The 15,099-nt window shown below is 40.3% G+C and overlaps 1 protein-coding gene across 5 annotated transcripts in view; it reads left to right on the plus strand.

Annotated features, from left to right (window-relative positions):
- GALNT7 (polypeptide N-acetylgalactosaminyltransferase 7) overlaps positions 1–15,099 on the plus strand; it is a 102,947-nt gene that overhangs the window by 5,102 nt on the left and 82,746 nt on the right. The window lies entirely within an intron of this gene.

Below are 15,099 nucleotides of genomic sequence, written 5' to 3' on the forward strand. Positions count from 1 at the left end.
TTAACAATCAAAGTTGTTGCATTCAGGTTAGAAGGAACGTGAAGCTATAAATGTCTTGTTGTTTAGCAGCAGTGGAAAAAGGTCAAGATAATCATAGGGTGAATCCAAAGGAATTGGGTGTAGGGAAGAAAATATGCCATTGTATAAAACCATGGTTGAGGCTCCACTGGGGCTAGGAGTACTGTGTCCAGTTTTGGGAAACTTATCTCTATAGGGATGTACAAATTTTGGAGAAGATTCAGATAAATAAAGGTGTATAGTTTTTTATTATAACCTGAGCAGTTTGCAGAGTGATTCTAATCTAAAAGTGACTTGGTGAAAAAATGAATTCTTCTCTGCTTGGCAGTGATCCTATATGAAATAAGCTAATTTTACAAGTAGAAAGAATTCTTGTTTGTGTTTTTTCCCCAAAACTACCAGCCTGCAAGAGACCTCAGTGTTGGGTTCTTTTTCTTGTGTGTCATTACCTTATGTATCATCACCTGCGGTAAAGGTTCTATTGGCCAGATTATGTCCTCAATTGAAGCTGTGCAACTCTACAGCCTTCAGTCAGGCTGTACAAGTTTAACTGATTGGAAGTTAGTAAATAATTCTGATTTATTCATTTTATGTACCTAAGAAGATATCACAATGACCTTTTAAGGGAATTATATGAACTGAACAATAACAGAAAACCATGGACACTAAAATGGAGGGGCAGGAAGAAAAACTTGGGCTAAGTATACAGAGAGCTGTCATCATTGTAAAAAGGCAGTCAACATTGGAAATTATTTGCTTTTAGAAATAATGGAGAAATGTACATTATAAAGATTCTAGGAAAAGAAGTAATTGCTTGTCTCACCACTGGTATTTGGGGTATAAATGGGATTAAAATCTTAACTATGGCAAATTTCTTGTTCTTATATTATTTATACTGGAATTTACAATGTGTACCTAACACATCAGCCTCTGGGGTATATCTATATAATAGCATACGCATTAAAACATAATTGACTGTTTTAGGGGGAAGGCAAGACTTTCTCCTAGGATATATCAGCAGAGATGGATTTACAAAGTAAATGTAAAAACTAACTATACAAAATCCAGCAAATGAATAGTTTGGGGTGGAGGAGAGGAAGGAGGACAAAAGTCCACAAGTGATTGAATGGTGTAAATCTCAAAGATGGGAGGAATCATTAGGGATTAGAGTGGAGTAATGTGAGAAGTGATGGAATGTAATTTTTAAAAGTACAATTTTAGGTTAAATATCAGGAAGGGGAGATTATGACACTGGAATAATCTCCCAAAGAAAGTGGTGGATGTCCTTATTTCTAAACCCCTCTTTTAAAAACCAGTCTTGGTAAAGTACTAGAAAATGTGTTGTGCTGAACAATCTTGTATAGGTAGTATGGTTAACGAGAAAAAAACTTACTCTATAGGTCTCTGAGCCTTATTTTTCTGTGGCTGTTGGTATTTGGGTTTGGAGCACTCATCAAGGGTCATTTGTTTGGATGAAGAGGGTGATGTTACCTACTAATATGCTATTTTACAATTAATTAACAATACTTAACTCTTTGACATCCTCTCTGTTTTAATGAACATTAGTCAAGCAGCAGTCTAACCTTTTCAGAAGCTAGTATGCTTTTGACTAGCGGTTCTCAAACTGCACTTCTGCAGAGTTGTTTCCAGATTAAACACAGGTCTGTGTTAGAGTATTTGTTGCAGCAACATATCTTGTTTACTATGAGGCAGCTTTATTCAATAGAAAAACAGCTCATGTATTCATGTCGTGCAAAGCACATATCTAACAGGTATATTTCACACATTCTATTTCTAATGATTGCTGTGGGTGGGTATTAATAGATTAGTCTTATCTGAATTCTGTTTCTAAATAGTGTAGAAAGGAATTTTATAATTGTTACTACTTTTCTGAAATGGCTTTGTCTGCATTATGTTCAATTATACTGATTATTGTTTCTGTTGCTAGGCATTACTCTACAAATTCTGCTTCCTATATAGAAACTGCATTATTGTTTGAATAGAAGAAAAAATCAAGACCAGATTGCTGAAAGCCCTTTTCAAGCCATACAATCTAAAAATAGGCTAGAATTTAATATTTTACTGCTAAGGCTAAATAATGCACTTGTCCACTAAGCATTATAAACACGTAGGCACAGCAGGGAGTAAAATTCTAATAAACCCCATAAGCTTTCAAGAAACAAGTATTTGGAATTGTATGACATTCTGAGGTGCAATCCAGAGCAGTGAGGGGCTGTGTTACCAGTTCCTTGCAACCTTGGGTGCCTCACATTGTTTTGCTGAGGTAGCTCCAATCTGGGCCGCTCACAGCCACGCAGCATACAGGTAATACCCTGAGTGTCTGTGCATAACTGTAGCTTGTCAGCCACATGTCAGTCACACTCTGGTGTCCACCAGCCTTGGTTATCACTTGCAGGGTGACCCCAACAGACTCCATCTCAGATTTCCCCCCAAAATGTATGTTCTGCACTGTCCAGCCCTCTCCTGGACAGTCCAGATATATTGGGTCCATTGCTCCTCAAAGGAGATCAGTATACAACAATTTGTTACCATAAATGAAGTTACCCACACAATTCAGTTTAAAGACAATACTGGATTGGTTTTAATTAAAGAATAAAACGAGTTTATTTAACTACAAAGAGAGATTTTAAGTAAGTACAGGGCATTAAAGTCAGAAATGGTTACAAGAGAAATAAAGATAAAACGCTTTCTAGTGCTAAAATTTAACAAACTAGACTTGGTTAAAGGTGTAAAATTCTTACCTCATGCTCCATGCAATAGGGCTGCCCCAATTTCAGGTCAAAATCTCTCCCAAAGTCCAAACATTTTTTCTTTTGTCATTTTAGGTGAAAATGAAAGATAGGAATGGGGAGAGAGAACTTGGAATGTTTTTGCACCTCACTTTATAGTCCTGTCCTTCTTTTGAAATGTGTTTTCCTAAGGGTTACTCCTAGATAAAGTTCGTTCCTACTGTGAGGTTGGATCATGGAGTCTTGTGGTGAAAGAGGTTCCATGCTGTTGTTTGCCAAGATGCAGATCAGTTTGTTTCTGCCCTCCTTTCTTTCCCCTCTCCTCTGCCAAAGAATGGCCACTTGATAGATGATTGCCCATTAACTTTGACACCAGTAGAGGTGCATGTCAGCATGTCCTTTGTCTTTGAGAAACTTGGTTTGCCCACTCCCCAGATATGTCTGGTAAACACACTTCAGTCATCATTTCACCTTATGTTTATAACTTTACATATATTACTACACACATTTGATCATGATATTTTTCATCAGTGAGTTCTTAGTTTTCAAATACTACCTCACAAGGCATATTTTGTACAAAGAGTATTACAGTAGTGTGTACCGTGTGAATACAGGGTTACATTTCATCACAGACCCCTTCTGTTTTAAAAGTCTTGCACCCTTCACTCCTGCACCAGCAGCCGGGAGTAGGATGGTGAATAATCGTGAAAATATTATAATGCCATTCTATAAATCAATGGTACTCTCTTACCTTGAATACTGTGTTCATTTCTTGCTCTGTCTCAAAAATTATTACTGGAATAGAAAGGTTTCAAAGACAGAGGAGAATGGTTAGAGGCATGGAAAGCTTCTATATGAAGAAAGGGTGGGAGGAAAAATTGGGACTGTTTACTTTAGAGAGGAGGTGAATTAGAGGTGACATTAAAAAGTATACAAAATAACGGTATAGAAAAGATAGAGATTTTCTGGTTCCTTCTCATGGTGCAGGATGAAGGAGACATTCAGTGAGAATGAAAGGGAACAAATTCAGAACTGAAAAAAGGAAACAAATTTTCACATAATTTGCCTATGGAATTCACTTCCAAAAGATATCATTGAGGCAAAGAGTTTAGCAGAATTAAAAAAGAAAATGGACATCTATTAACATTTGTATTATAGTCACACCTAGAGGTCTCATTCAGGATCAAGGCCTTGTTGTGGTTGGTAGGTGCTGGACAGAGACAATAAAAGACAATCCTTTGTTCTGAAAAGTTTCACAAGCTTGTAGTCTAAAACAAACGTAATCAGAATTGACTAGCCAAACAAAATATATTCTCTCAATTCATGGGGCATATTTATTTAAAAAAAAAAAAAAGCTTCCCTTTGTATGGATAAGAAGACTATCTGGTACCATAAGATCAGAATTAAAAAGCCAAAAGTTTAGGTAAGGATGCAAGCTCTCATGCTCAAAGCATAAGCCACACTTACACTAATGCAGGGTTAGGAAGAAACTTTCCCTATGGGGAGTTTATTCCTTAATTGCCTACTGTGGTGTAAAGGACAGATTTGGATTAATTTTAAAGTCCAATCTGGATCCGAACCCAAGGCAAGCAGCGCTGACCTGAACTCGACCGAAGAGTGTTGTCGTTTTCAGAACTGACCCTGACACGTCCCCACCTGCCAAATCTGTGCTAGCACCGCTGCCTTGTCTTTGGAGAATGACCTTGGTTGGGGCTTCCCTGTGCCCCCAATCCATCTCTAGCCACCTACTGCCTGTGGGGTCAGCATGACAACAGGGGCTCCATGCCCCATTCCTGCCGGCCGCTGCTATCTCACCGTACTGCATGTGCTGTGGAGTTAGAGACACTGCAACTTGTCATCACGTGCACTCTGCACCACACATGAGCACAGCGAGATGGCAGCCACTGGCAGGAGGGAGGCACACAGGTGGTGCTGTGCTAACCCCACGGGCAGGAGGAGGTGATTAGAGATGGCTCAGCTTGAGCTTGAGCTTGTGAGGGTCAGGTTGTCATCAGACCTGACCCAACCCAACACTTGTAGTTGGGTCCCACTGGGTTGCAAGGCTCTACTGTGGTGGCATTTTTTCAACTTTTTTCTGAAGCAGCTGGTACTGGCTTCTGCTGGAGACAGAATGCTGCGCTAGATGGGCCACCGGTTTGAGTCAGTATGGCAAGTTGTATGTTTGGAAAGGGGACGAAGTTATGTGTTTACTAGACACCTACTTGCAAGACATAGTAATTTACTCCTGGGGGAATTTTGCGCTACTGCAGAATTCCCTGTTTCCCCGGCAGAATTTCTGGCTGCCTCTATGGACCGCTGGACTCTGCAGAGCCCAGCTCACAGTGAGCGGAATGCTCAGCCTGGCAGGGCTGGAGGCGAATACTATATGATCCTCATCCTCTCAAGGACAGGAGAGGGCCTGGGAGAGCCAGCTCTGCCAAAGGATGAGGAAGGGCAGGGCCACACCACACCATGTCCCCCGATGGGACAGTAAAGAAATAGGGAGGAGTAAAGGCTCTGGGGGTGCTGGTGTCTGGGCTGGGGGCTTCCCTGCAGCTGGGATCTGTGGGGTAGGGGGTGCTGGTGTCTGGGCTGTGTGGAGAGGGGGGTGCTGGTATCTAGGGGTTGCCCCGTGGCTGGGCTCTGTGGGGAAGCAGGTGCTGGTGACTGGGCTGAGGGTGCCTTAGTTGAGATTCTTTGGGCCCACTTGGAGTATAAATCAGAACAGGATTATTCTTTTTTTCTCTTCGGGCTCTGGCCAAAACTGTGTAACAGTCTAGTTGTGAAAAAGCTAGTATATTCAGTAAGGTATCTGTGTCTAAGGGGAAATTTAAAAGGAAGAAAAATGGCAAGCTTAACATATTGTAGTAGGTCGGGGAGGAGCTCAGTTGTAGTGAGCTTCTGTTGTAATCCAAAATGAAAAGGTTCCAGTTCTGAAAATATGTGCCTTTTTATGTGGGAAGAATATATATTCTTATGCCTTTGGTTTTTCACTGGGGTGGTGGTTTGGTTTTGGGGGAATATAAGGGAAAATCACAACACTGTTTTTGTGCAACTCGGGAAAATTATGAGTTACTATTACAGTACTTTTTTTGGATAAAGTTTCAAACTGTTTCTGTTTATTTTGTAATAAGCATTTATTGCTTAAGTATCAGAGGGGTAGCCGTGTTAGTCTGGTTCTGTAAAAGCAGCAAAGAATCCTGTGGCACCTTATAGACTAACAGACGTCTGTTAGTCTATAAGGTGCCACAGGATTCTTTGCTGCATTTATTGCTTGTTATAGAAAATGTTAGTGACACTGTGAACTCGAAATTGAATCAGTTTTAAAATGATTTAAAAAGAGTTTGTAATGGTGTACTTCCCATGAGTCCCTCTGCCAGTCTGTGGTTTTACAATTCCATTTTTCTATGTAAGGCCAACCTTCTCACAGATTTTTGTGTCCCAGGGTTTGGCTACACTTGCAGCTGTACAGCGCTGGGAGTTAAAGCTGTCTTCGTACAGCTGTGTAGGGAAAGCGCTGCAATGTGGCCACACTGACAGCTACCAGCGCTGCAGTGTGGCCACATTTGCAGCGGTGTTGGGAGTGGTGCATTATGGGCAGCTATTCCAGTGTTCAACGTGCTTTTCAAAAGAGGGAGGTGGGGTGGAGTGTGACAAGGAGCATAGGGGGGACAGAGAGAGTGGATTTTTGGAGCTGACACTTTGTCAGCTCCCTGCCTTGCAAGTTCTAAGGACTTGAAGATACACAGCACCAATCTTCAATCATTTTAAAAGTTTCGACCCCTTCCCCCACCCCTCTCTCATTCACTAAATGCAAATAGCCTTCAGACCAGATAAGCAGCTGCTCCAAAATGGACCTTCCCTCCCCCACTCCGGGCTGCTTCTCTCCTCAAGCAAACACTAGGGGATCCCCCCTCCCTGCCTCTGCTCGAGCAAACTGTAGCTGTGTTTGTTTTTTAGATAAGCAGCTCCGGGAGCTCCGAGTTCACAACAAAACAAAGAGAGGCATCACAACAAAACAGAGTGTTATCTTTACTTAAAAAGCATTATGGGAAGGTTCCGGAGGTCAGTTACAGCGTAATAAGATTAATCACTGTTTACACTGGCACCCCAGCGCCGCAAGAGCAGCGCTATAGTCGTTATTCCCCAGGCCGAGGTGGAGTACAGCCAGCGCTGTAGCCAGGGAGATACAGCGCTGTATGTGCCCTGCCAGTGTGGACGAGGAGTAAGTTACAGCGCTGTAAAACCACCACCAGCGCTGTAACTCTCAAGTGTAGCCAAGATTCCGGTCTTTGGGTGTCCAACCATAGACACCTTGTGCCTGATTCTTCAGAGGCACTGAGGACTCACCGTTCCCAGTGGGGGATTAAAGAACAAAATCTGTTTTCACTTGTTTTGTACAGTTGAAAGTGTTTTGTTTATGATCGTTTTCACCGTTTCCATGTACTCATATGGAGCCTGACCCACTGCCCATTGAATGGAATGGGCGGTAGGTCAGATCCTTGGACCCTGAATCGACAATGAGCTCCATGCAGGCATTCAGATTTATTGATGTCATTGGGGCTCTGTAAGGTGTAGCATTTGACCTGCATGGAGCTTGTTTTATAATCAAGGCCTTAGTCACTTTTCACCTATTGTGTGAGAGACACTCAGCAGAGGAAAGAGGAAACATTTATAGCCAGATTTTCAGAAGTATTCACAAATTTTGCGTATCTTAAGCAAAGACTGTCTGACTATACAGAAAACACAGTGAGCTTGCTATACCCAAAGCGCAGCCAAACATGGAAAGTAAATGGCAGAATTATGTCTTAAATCTTAGTTACAGTAATTTCAAGTGTTGCTCCTTACAATAGTAGGTTAAATATTTTCAGACAAAAGTATGTATTTTTTTAAATGTATGCTTCCCTCTAAATATCCTTTTGAAAAAGCTTTTAAAAAATCTTCATGCCTATTAAAACACTTGCCAGGGTGACTAAAGAGGAACTTAAAAACATCTGTTAGATATTTGGCAAATAAAATGTCACTACTATTCCACACTCTCTATTGCAAAGGTGGGCAAACTACGGCCCGCGGGACTGTCCTGCCCGGCCCCTGAGCTCCTGGCCAGGGAGGCTAGCCTCCGGCTCCTCCCCGGGCAGTGCTCTGGGCAGTGGGCTGTGTGCTCCTGCAGGGCAGCGCGGCAGCATGTCTGGCTCCGGCCAGCTGGCGCGGCTGCCAGAGCTGCATGGTAAGAGGGCCAGGGGGTTGGATAAGGGGCAGGGGATCCCAGGGGCAGTCAGAGGACAGGGAGAAGGAGGCAGTTGGATGGGTTGGAAATTCTGGGTAGGGGGCGGACAGGGGATGGGAAATGGAGGGGGGGGGTTGGATAGGTGTGGGAGTCCTGGGTGACAGGGAAGGGGGGTGGTTGGATGAGGGTGGGGTCTTGGGTAGGGCAGTTAGGGTCGGGGGGCGGTCAAGGGATGAGGAGCGGGGGGAAGTTGGATGGGTCTGGGGTTCTCTGAGGTGGGCAGTCAGTGGTGGATAGGGGTTGGGGGCCAGGCTGTTTGGGGAGGCACAGCCTTCCTACCTGGCCCTCCATACCGATGTGGCTCTCGGGCCAAAAAGTTTCAAGTACAGTCACTACACCAGGTTTGTTGGGCTGTCATTTTTAGAAAGCTTTTAAAATGTTTAACATCACTGTTCTGTGCAGTAGTGGCTTTTCAGTGGTCAGACAATGAGACATTTTAAAATATCAGTTAATCAAAAACTTAATTGTTTTTAAAAACGTGGAAGTCTGGGCCAGTGAGCATTGTGGTATTTGGCGCTCATCACAGATGGTGCATCAGGTGCTTTTTCGATTAATTTTGAATTCTTTCCAGATTCCGAGGGCCATTTAAAATAGGCTATTACAGGGGTGGGCAAACTTTTTGGCCCGAGGGCCACATTGCGGTTGCAAAACTGTATGGAGGGCTGGGTAGGGAAGGCTGTGCCTCCCCAAACAGCCTGGCTCCTGCCCCCTATCCACCCCCTCCCACTTCCCGCCCCCTGACTGCCCCCCTCAGAACCCACAGCCCATCCAACCCCCACCCCCACTCCTTGTCCCCTAACCACCCCCTCCTGGGACTCACCACCGCAACCACCTCCCGCCCCTAACCGCCCGTGTGGTTTAATAAGTTATTTTTAATCACTAGATTTCCTTCACAATTATAGAATGCAAGCATCTGCTAAGTGTGATTAGTTTAAAAAAAATCTAACCATACTTCTTAAAAGGTCTCTGCCTCCTCTCTGTTGGTTTTCCATAATCAAAGTGTGAATTAAAGATGACTAATGTAAAAGCTTAGCTTTATTTAGAACTATATCTAACACTTCAAAATATTGGGGCATCGGGAGCATTTATGTTTAGAAGCTATTTTGGATAGTGACCTCCCCCCCTCATTGTATTACCTCTGGCCACATAGCCATTTTAAATTATTGTCATCATAAAGCAAGCTGTTACCAGCATGGTCATCAAATGAAAGCAAAGAGCTTCTTCAAGTCCTTTCAACCTATTTGGTCTACTGGTTTGTTTCTCTTCTCGCCACTCCTCCCTCAATCCTCCTTCTAATGTAGATTTAGTAGAGGATTTTAAACTCATGATAAAGATTTGAATAAACTCCAAGTAGAGGTTAAGCCAGTGCTTATTAATTCAAAATCTTGAGGTCAGGATTTATTAGTTTGTTGTAGCTTTCCTTAGCTAAGCAATAGGATTAATGTTCCCGCGTCCTGTGATGTTTTTATAACAGTACAGCCATGACAGGTTGGGTGTGCTCTCACTTTTCAGGTAAACTCAAACATTCTCATATGTGGAATGGATAATGTTTTTTTCCATGCTGGCTCTTTCTTACTTGGGATTCCGCAAATGCAGAATGGTCTCTTGAATACTGATTGCATATATTAGACCTGATTTTGCTGAGTCCTAAGTAAAATTATTTTTCCAGAAAAGAGTTCTTATTTTTCCTGGGCTTGTATGAGTCTCCCTGGAAACAGGTTGATGCCTCCAACTGCTGAGCAAGAGAAGGGTGCTAAGATTTCTGCCAGATTGTTATCTCTGGTCCCTTTTTGGTCCCTGTCAGCTGGAAGGAATCATACCATTTTTGAAGACTCTTCCCTTCCATGTGTGCACACACCCTTTGGCTGCTGGAATGAAGGAAGAACTATCTTTGTTCCTCTCAATACAGAGCCTTTTGGTTGCTGCATGGATCAGGATTGTCTCCACTTAATTTACCTCTCTCTCAGCCTCTTTTTGAGTTATCCATTCTAGTCAATAGCTCCTGTGGTATTGTGCCTGGCTTTCCAAGCTGCAGCAGAGTGAAACTAGCCTGACAGCTTGGTGGTTTCACTGCTGCCCACGGGTATATAAATAGCGCAGTTATCACTGCTGCTTGGAAAAGCCATGAGCAACAGCAAAAGTACTGGAGTTGTCTGAAGATTTTGGAAGAAACAGTGCACCAGTTTACACTCTGCTTACATTTGGAATATTTTCTTTATATTCAAAAGGGCTCAAAACCTTTTGAAGAAAGTAAAGTGTAAGCTGATAGCAGTTTCCTTTTAAAAAGAATCCATATTTAATGTGTGTGTTTTAAGCCCTTTGTAACTCTTGTCCAATGAAAATTGCTATTTAGCAAGAACTTGTCTGATTTATTCAATATAAAATACTGTTTTTTTTAAAAACCTTGTTGCCTTGAAACACAGTATAAAGGGTTTTTTGGTTTTTTTTAGCTAAAACAGAAGTAATTCTTATTATGAGACATTAAAAAATATATTGTAGAACAATATAGAGGCAACATTCTTTTAAGGAACTGAATATTTTGGCTTTTCCTATTTAAAAATCAGTGTTCTGGAAGGAACTCTCTGCTTGTCTTCACCTGTTTTACTAGGTATTCCAGATGACCCTTATCAGTAAAGTGACACTTCAGCTCAGACTGTAACACAAGTCATAACAACAAATGGAGAAATAAAACTGAATCCTGCCTTTTGTGGGTTTGTGATGCTTAACAATATTTGAGTGTGAGATAAACAAGTAGGGTCTCTATTTACTGAACTAAAACCATCAGAAACTTATTTTACTTTAATATGTAAATTGAGTATGGAAAAACTACCAGGAATAATAAAATCCTTTTAAAGCTACTGGGAAGATGATGTAATGAATAATTTTTTTTATTAATCCTGTTGATGAAAGGATAACAAGAAAGATGGTGATTTGAGTTACAGTTTTCTTCAGGGAGAAAGGAGATCCTGTTTTCAGCCTTTTCCACTCTTGAAATATATCCTGCTACACTTATATTTAAATTGTAGTTTAAAATCTTCAGATAAGACCTCAAAATTAAATTCTTCAAGGTGTGTGTGTGTGTGTGTGTGTGTAACATGCCACATATGTGATGGTGATAGCCTTGTGATGAATTGCATTTACCATGCACCTTTGACTGCTTCACCTACCCTCTGTCCCTTAATACATCTCCCCCAGGACTATTCTAACATTCCAAACCTCTGAGCAGGTTCAAACAGCTGTTGCTTTTTAATCATTCTGCTGCAAAATGTTTCCTGTTTCTCCTAAATGTGGAATATCCTCTCTGAAAAGTATATTGGTCTCTGGCTCAGGAAAGGCCAGATTGAGGCCTGGACCAATGATTGATTTTAAATAATCAATATCTTATTCTGGAAAGATAGAAACAGAGTTTTTGTACCATTATAAGGGGATGATTCTCAGCTTCACTTCATTCCCTTCCTGCAAGTCTTAAATTATTGAACTTCAAAGTCATTGTGTTATGTGTAGTATAATTATTTAATGATATACTTAAAACATTGTTTCCTTCTGAGCCATGTACAGTTATAGTCATGTAACTAAGGTATTGGGATTTCCTGATTGGGGGGGAATATATATTTTTAAAAAATTAAATATTTTCTGTAAATATATACACACAGAGAGAGACCTTGCGATGGTGTTGGGGAATATAAGAGGTTTTGGTACTTATTTGGGAGTACCTACATAGATGTAGATTTGCCACTTAAGATTGATTGATTGCTTGCAGCCATCACAAACTTGTGCCATTAAAACGATTATATTCCATTACACCTCATGTATTCCATGTAGTGCTTAATTATAACTTTGTTAAAGATTTCTTTTGCTCATATTTGTTGGACAATTTAAGAAATTAAAATAGTCACTTTCTAACCTGCTGCTCAACAGTTGACCTTTGGTTTTCTTGCGCTGAAGTTAAACTAGATATTTGAAGAATAATCTCAGTAGATAATGAAAAAATTAATGATGCAGACTAATGTTACTTTTTTTTTTACTCGTTTAGCAACTCTATTAGCCCAATATGTGGAAAAGCAATATATTTTATTTCTTAGTCTAAAGCTGTTACGTTTTTTTCATATGTTTAGAAACTTTTTTTTTTTAAATTCTACAGATCAAGTTTATGTTCAGGGACACTAATGAGATATAGTTTACAGCCTGGAATACTACACAAAGGGGATCGAAGTGATAGGTTTAGTTAGTTTTGCAGCAAAGGGAGAATGACTTGACAGGTTTTGAAAAGCTGAGAATAATCATAGGAATTCAGTTTGCATGGAAACTTGTCCAAATACAGTATTAGGTTTGTAACTTAATCCCAGCAATCTTAATTTTTACAAATAGCTCACCACTGTGAATGTTGGTGAGAAATGCTAAAACTGTCTTTTCTAACAACTTGGACTATTTTCTTGAATCTTACTGTACTACTTGCATTAAATAAAGTGTTGCGACAGGCAAAATACATGATGCTTGTCAGATCAATGCAATAAAAAATTATGCTGCTTGAAATAAATGTCTAAAAACTACTAAAATTCAGTGAGAGGTCTGTCTTTTCCTTCTTCTTGCCTCCAAGGCTCCCCAAAATGACCAGTAGTGAAAGTACTTGCATAATACCTGAAACAGTGGTATTAGCAGCCTCTGAGCTACCTGTCTATTTCCCCCTCCTTTCTTTTCTTCTCTCTGACCTGCAGACTTGAGAAATCTGGAGCCAAGGGATCTTGCAGAGTTAGGAATAAGCAATAAGATTTCTTGGATGAGATTGGTTCTAGAACTACAAACTTTTAGCTAACTGACTTGTAGTTGGATTGCTGAAATGCTTGTGTTCTTAAAAATATAAGCAACTAAACCATTAAGTGCTAAAATTTGTGGCGAGCTACTTTCCTTTTACAAACAATAAGCTTTAAGGTCTATAGCAAGAGAGACTGGCTTCTCCTTTATACTTTATTTAAAAAAAAAACTGTGTAGGAAATTCCCCCACAAAAATTTCAATAATTTTTAATATCCTTTCTACTATACTTACTCCAAAACACAGAGCATTATGGAGTGTGAAAATAAGTGAAGGTTGTTGGATTGAGATTCACTTACTCAGCAGGTGGGTAAACAAATATTTATTAAGTCAAAACACTCAGCAAGTCGTGATCTCAGAAGCTTATCAGGACAATCTCATCACAGTTGCCTCCAGCACCAGACAACGCACCTTCAACCTTTCTTTATTGCATAAATTTATTTATAATTTTTTGCTATTTTTTTTCTGATATGTATTTTTTAGTCTCTCATTTCCATGTTAACTCTCCTTCACCATCAGTACAGGTTTAGAGTTAGTTCAAACTGGTCTTTTCTAGCTTTTTTTTTTTTTTTTGTTAGTTAGTTTATTTTTTCTTGTTCTTACAAACATGATTACTCTGCAGTTTCTTACACAGTTTTACTTATGCCATTAGGTTTTATCAGAACAGATTCTTAAAATCCATAGTAGGCTTCTGTCAGGCCTAAATATGCCTTTGCACCAACAAAGGTAACTTAGGTAAATATTTCATAACCTTTACAGTTTGTACATTCAAGCTATTGACAATATTGATGTAAAAATTCACCTTACACATTTCTCAAACTTATCTCTGACCTGCTCTACACGCTTGAGAGGCATATGTTGAGTGTTCATAAATGTCTGATGTGGATGAGGGATAAGCTCATGAAATGTGAACGGTGAATTTTTACATCAATATTGTCATTAAGTTGCATATGTAGAGACCACAATTTCATTGCTTTAGCTGATGATCATAGCATCCCTTTGAAGAACAGCTAGCCAAAGACTCAAAAAGTAATCGCAATTTTTTTTAAACGTACATCAGAAGCAGGAAGCCTGATAAACAACCAGTGAGGCCACTGGATGATTGAGATGCTAAAGGAGCACTCAAGGACGATAAAGCCATTGCGGAGAAACTAAATGAATTATTTGCATCGGTCTTCATGGCTGAGGATGTGAGGGAGATTCCCAAACCTGAGCCAGTCTTTTTAGGTGAGAGATCTGAGGAACAGTCCCAGATTGAGGTATCATTAAAGGAGATTTTGGAACAAATTGATAAACTAAACAGTAATAAGTCACCAGGACCAGATGGTATTCTGAAGGAACTTAAATGTGAAATTGCAGAACTACTAACTGTAGTCTGTAACCTATCATTTAAATCAGCTTCTGTACCAAATGACTGGAGGATAGCCAATGTGATGCCAATTTTTAAAAAGGGCTCCAGAGGTGATCCCGGGAATTACAGGCCAGTAAGCCTGACTTCAGAATCTGTTAAACTAGTTGAAACGATAGTAAAGAACAAAATTATCAGACTCATAGATGAATGTAATTTGTTGGGGAAGAATCAACATGGATTTTGTAAAAGGAAATAATGCCTCACCAATCTACTAGAATTCTTTGAGGGGGTCAACAAGCATGTGGACAAGGGGGAATCCAGTGGATATAATGTACTTAGATTTTCAGAAAGCCTTTGACAAGGTCCCTCACCAAAGCCTCTTAAGCAAAGTAAGCTGTCATGGGATAAGAGGGAAGGTCCTCTCATGGATTGGTAACTGGTTAAAAGATAGTAAACAAATAAATGGTCAATTTTCAGAATGGAGAGACATAAATAGTGGTTTTCCCCAGGGGTCTGTATTGGGGCCCCATCTTTTTCAATATATTCATAAATGATCTGGAACACAGGGTAAACAGTGGTGGCAACATTTTGCAGATGATACAAAATTGCTCAAAATAGTTAAGTCACAGGTAGACTGCAAAGAGATACAAAAGGATCTCTCAAAACTGGGTGTCTGGGTTACAAAATGGCAGATGAAATTCTATGTTGATGCAAATAAATGCATCAATAAATGAAAAGTAATGCACATGGGAAAACATAATCCCAACTATATGTATAAAATAATGGGCTCTAAATTGGCTGCTACCTCTCAAGAAAGAGATCTTGGGGGATAGTTTTCTGAAAACATCCATTCAATGTGCAGCGGCAGTCAAAAAAGCTAACA

The sequence above is a fragment of the Mauremys reevesii genome, linkage group 5 (genome assembly GCF_016161935.1).
Source record: "Mauremys reevesii isolate NIE-2019 linkage group 5, ASM1616193v1, whole genome shotgun sequence".
Lineage (NCBI taxonomy): Eukaryota > Metazoa > Chordata > Testudines > Geoemydidae > Mauremys > Mauremys reevesii.